Genomic DNA, 5897 nt, shown 5'->3' on the forward strand with positions numbered 1-5897 from the left:
GTTAGCATTTTATTCTGGCAGATTATTTTTTTTGAACACCGTATTTTACAAGTAACAGGTAGAAATACTTACGTAGCACTCTTTCTTATAGTAGAGAATGAACACAAAGCGCGGGAAATTAACGACCGTAAGCAAAAGTGAGGTCATGATGTTTTGCGTTACGCACAATAACAAAGTTCCACTTTAGTTTTATCATTTGTAGCGTAATGTTATTTTCTTACGGTAAACTAACGTATTTGGAATCGAGAAATTACTATAAGGAACGGAGAAAAACTATCAAGGTACCTGCTTTTTTCGTATTTTACATAAACAATATATTATCAGTGCATGAACCACTAGTTGTCATTAACAGCACGAGAGTCATCTGGCATGGGGGGTGCCAGATGGGTTTTGCCGGCATGGGTAAAATCATCGGAAACGCCAGTCCGGTGTGCAAGAAACGCCAGTCCTGTGTGCAAGAAATCTGAAGTAACTGTTAATAGTTGTACCTCCTCTAAATAAGGGAGACTAATCCCGAAGGCTTACTTATATATCGGATATATAGGAGGTTTAGAGTAATCAGTGTGGAGGTTTAGAGTAATCTGTAAACATGTCTAATTGATTGAATTGCTAAAAAAACTGATATGAACAAGTGGTAGCAGAGCGAAATATCAATATTATTTTGTGTTCAGTGAAAGTATTGTCTTTTGGACAGCAAAATTTGAGTGTAAAGTGTAACAAACTGATAAAAAAGGCAACAAAAATAAACCCACCATCACTGAAATCAAAAGCATATGAACTATATAAACACGAACTTTTAGCTTTTGAGGGAAGTTACAGACTTGGATAAGAAGAAGTAGGGTGTTGCTATAGCATTATCACTTCCAGAAGATGATGAGAATAAAATTCGTGAAAAAGTTTTTGAACAATTAAACTTGGATGATCTGAAAAAGGAAGATGGGTTCGATACTTTAATTCATTTTTTGGACAAACATTTGGCTAAAGATAATTTAACAGATAGTCTAGAAAAGTTTGAGTATTTTGAGGATTTTCAACGTTTGGATTGCCAATCAATTACTGAATATATTGCCCAGTTTGATTCGAAGTATAGAAAAATAGAAAAGAAGAGTATGAAACTGCCCTCTGAAATCCTAGCATTTAAACTTCTTAGGCGGGCCAATATCTCAAAAGAAGAAAAATTGTTAGTCTTAACAGGAATGAATTATAAAAATAAGGAAACATTATACGACGAGGCTAAGCGTTCATTGAAAAAGTTCAAGGGCGGTGTTGTGGAAGGGGCGTTATCTTGACATGGTGCGGGATCAGCCATTAAACTTGAACCAGCTTTTCTTGTACAAAATGAGGAAGCATTGCTTGCGGCAGGGTATGTGAAAGCAAGACCGAATTTGTCCAAAGGGGCACAGCACGGAGAGGAGGAAGAGGAAATCGGGGTTATAGTAGAGGTTTAAATTACAAGAGCCGAGATGGGAATCAAAGCAAGAAAATGAACCCCATGGGGGCGGATGGAAGGACATTGACTTGTAAATCATGTGGTTCTTACAGGCATTTACTAGCAGACTGTCCTGATAGTTATGAAAACATGGCTAAGGTCAATGTAACAGAAGATGATCATGTGGTTTAATTTACAGGTTATAATAAAGACGATTTATCACAATTAGGTGCAGATGCTCGACAGTGTGCAGTCTTAGACAGTGCCTGTAGCAGTACGGTATGTGGAAAAACATGGTTGAAAGATTACATTAAGACTCTAGACACAGTTGATAGAGAAAAGGTAGAGAAAAATGAGGGACAAAAGGTATTTAAATTTGGAGGTGATACAAGACTCAAGTCCGAGGGTGAATATATGATTCCAGCTACAATTGCTGGAAAAGAAGTTACAATCCAAACAGATGTAGTAGACTCTGCTATTCCTCTCCTTTTGTAAAGAACAGCAATGAAAGCAGCAAATATAAAAATGGATTTGCAAAATGTCACAGCAAGCATTTTTGGTAGAGATGTAGGACTTAATTTAACGTCATCAGGTCATTATTGTATTCCTATTGACAAATCTGACAAAACTGAAGTTGAAAGTGTATGTGCTGTACAACTGGGTGAAATGACTGTGAAAGATAGATACAAGACATTACTAAAATTGCATAGACAATTTGCACACCCACCAATGAAAAGATTACGGTCATTACTTCAAGATGCGTGAATATGGAAAAATGAATATGAAGAAGATTTAAATGACCTTGATATACAAGACCTCCATCACGACCAGTTGTTGCAATGCCGATGGCAAAGGAATTCTATGAAAAAGTGTCGATGGATTTGAAACAGTGGAAAGGCAGATGGATTTTGCATATGATTGACATGTGATCTCGGTATACGATTTCCATATTCATCAACAGGAAGCGACCATGTGATGTGATTGATGCCATGATGAAGCTCTGGATAGGTGTGTATGGGGTCATGGGGGCGCTGATGACAGATAATGGCGGGGAATTCAGCTCAGATGAAATGAGAGAGGTAGCTTCCATTCTAGATGTCAAGGTCTGCACAACTTCAGCAGAAAGTCCTTTTCAAAATGACTTTGTGAAAGAGTGCATGCTATAACTGATATGATGTTGTTAAAACTACAGGCAGAAAATCCCTCAAGTGATAGCCAAACACTGTTATCTTGGGCAAATATGGCAAGAAACTCATTACAAATGTGGAATGGATTTAGTAGTCATCAGCTGGTTTTTGGTAAAAATCCAAACTTACCTGGAACTCTGAAAGATACGCTTCCCGCTCTGGAAGGCACAACTTCAAGTGAAAAGTTTGCGGAACATTTGAATGCTCTTCACCAAGCAAGAAAGGCATTTATTGAACCTGAAGCTAATGAACGACTCAGGAGAGCACTCAGAAACAGAATTAGAGCTGCAGAAGAAAATTATGAAAATGGCGACCTCGTTCACTATAAACGGAAAGGAAAGGTTATCTAGAGCAGAAATAGGTTATCTAGAGCAGGACAGAGTGTGAATGAAGAAGATAATAATACCATTAAAGTCCAAACAGACCAAAGCAAGACTGTATCTAGTATAGAGAACAATGAGAATAGCAACTCTATTTCTGAATACATAGCTAAGCAAACTTGTGAACAAATAGAATCTAATGAAAACAAAGAGAAAGAAGGTGGAATAAGTGAGATGAAAGTGAATAAAGGGAATAAGATTCAATATAAAGAAAAAAATGAATGGTTAGAAGCCGAAATTACGAGTAGGGCAGGAAAGGCTTCAGGGAAATATAAATACTGGTACAATATAAAGGACGAAAATCAAGTGGAAACGAGTTTTGACTTAGAAAAGATAGAATGGAAATTTCTCAGTCAAAGGGATGAGAACGAAGAAGTTTTAAATAACTACATAACCAGTCAAACCGATGAAACAAGGACTGCTCAAAGTTTGAATTAGAAAAGCTAGCAGAATTTGGAACTTATGAAGAAGTACCAGACTGTGGTCAGAAAACAATTTCCACAAGGTGGGTTATTACAGAAAAAGATGGAAAAGTGAAAGTAAGGTTAGTTGTAAGGGGTTTTGAGGAAAAGATCATAGGCATACCGCGGGATAGTCCTACTGTAGGCAAAGGAACCATGCGTATATTTTTGTCACTTGCGTGAAGTTGCGTCACACAATAAATGGACAGTTAAGACAATAGATATTAAATCAGCATTTCTTCAGGGAAAGGAACTTGAATGGGAAATATTTGTTAGACCTCCAGTGGAAAGTATGACCCCCAAAGGAATCATTTGGAAATTGAAACATGGACTTTATGGGCTAAAAGATGGTCTCGTCAGTTCTATTTGAGTGTCAGGGAAGAATTAGTTCGCTTGGGCTTTATCCAATGTAAGTTTGATCCAGCAATGTTTTATGTTCAAAAAATGGAATACGTGGCATTATCTGTTGTCATATAGATGATTTTCCTCATGCAGGGGATAAATACTTTGACCTATTAATAGAAAGACTTAGAGATAGGTTTCTAGCCGGAGAGATAGAAGAAAAGTCATTCAAATACATTGGGTTTGATCTTCAGCAAAATGAAAAAGATATCATTTTAGATCATACAAATTATGTTAAAAATGTACAGCTGGAAAATATTAGTTAACCAGAGCCTCTGAAAAAGAATCTGAACTCAGATCGGATGAACAAACTTTGTTTAGACAACTGATTGGAAAGTTGAATTGGGTTGTACAGAGCTCCAGACCCGATATGGCTTTTGAAATGATTGCACTAAGTATAAAACTGAAACAGGGAACTGTGAAAGATTTATCAAGGGCTATTAGAGTAGTTAGTAGACTGAAATAATTTGAATCGTTCATCAGATATCCTTGTCTTGATTTAGACATGTCTTTGTTAGTAGTTACAGATGCTTCTCTGGGAAATATTGACAATGGAAAGGGCAGTACAAGTGCTTATATACTTTGGTTAATTGATGGTAAAGGGAACTGCTGCCCAATATCATGGAAAGTAAATAAAATCAAATGTGTTGTTAGGTCTATAATAGCAGCAGAATCCCTCAGTCTTCAGGAAGGTCTAGAAGCCGGTATTTACTATAGAAGTATGTTTACAAATTTGTTTGGAGTTCCTGATAAAACAATCCAAATTTCAGCTTATGTAGACAATAAAAGCGTCATTGAAGCCATCTTCTCAACCAGACTTGTAGATGACAAAAGGCTCAGAATAGACATTGCAGCATGCTATTCAGGAATCAGTAACAAACAATGACATAAAGTGCGTTAAATGGTGTCCAGGTCAATTTCAGTTAGCAAACTGTATGACAAAATTTGGGGCATCAGGCCTCCAGTTAATTAAAGTACTGCAAACAGGACAAATATTGAAGGAATTGTTGTAATATGTGTGTTACTTCAAGTTTTAAGAATTGACTGAGTTAGAAAATGGGTGAATTTATAATGTTAAAGTTATTTACTGTTGGAATATATTTTCTATTGAAAGTTAACATGGTCATACAGCTACATGTACTTTATAATCTTTAATTGTTTTTGTTTTAAACAATTGTTACGTTATTTTGTTATTTTTTTCAGTATTTGTTTACTGTAAAGTAACAGTTAGATTTTTTAATTAATTGTTTCTTTTTGGGACTGCTTAATTTTACATTTTTGTCTTTAAAATTCAATAATATTTTAACTAACAAAAGAAGAAAAAATAATGAATGTTAATAGTTGTACCTCCTCTAAATAATGGAGACTAATCCTGCAGGCTTAGTTAAAGGTCAAGGGAGTTAATAGGCATTCTTCAGTGTGGAGGTTTAGAGTAATCTGTAAACATGTGTAGTTGATTGAATTGCTAAATAAACTGATATTAACAGTAACAGGATGTCTTGCAGAATAATATAGGCCCTTGATTTAAATAAACGCTAAGAAGTATAACAATATATGAATGAATTTTATATGAAACACTTTACACTTGTCATGACTTTAAATAAATCCAGTGTTTGTTTTGTTTCCCACACAAAGATTTTTTTTCTTAAACCGTAATAAAACTTGATTGACTTATGGTATTATTCCGCTGTTACGCTGTAAAGAAAGTTTTTAACATACGTTGCGATGGTTCAAATGTTACAGCTCTAGTTACTGACATATTAACCATAAAGTAGATTTATTCGCGTTATTTGGCAGAAAGTATTCGTGACAAATATTTGTTGCAGATATATATTTGGCACGTTTTTAGGGAAGGGGGAGGGGGTATTGGCATTTGATCACTTGTGCTATTGGGGCTACCAGAGAAAAACATTAAATCGAAAAAAAAAAAAAAAGTGCTAGTAGATCAATTTGTAAATGATGCTAGAAACGAAATATTCGCTGCATTTAAAAAAAAAATCATTTCACAAAAAACCTGGTGCTAAAATAAACAAAGATA

This window comes from Mercenaria mercenaria, unplaced genomic scaffold (genome assembly GCF_021730395.1).
Source record: "Mercenaria mercenaria strain notata unplaced genomic scaffold, MADL_Memer_1 contig_3894, whole genome shotgun sequence".
NCBI classification, from domain to species: domain Eukaryota; kingdom Metazoa; phylum Mollusca; class Bivalvia; order Venerida; family Veneridae; genus Mercenaria; species Mercenaria mercenaria.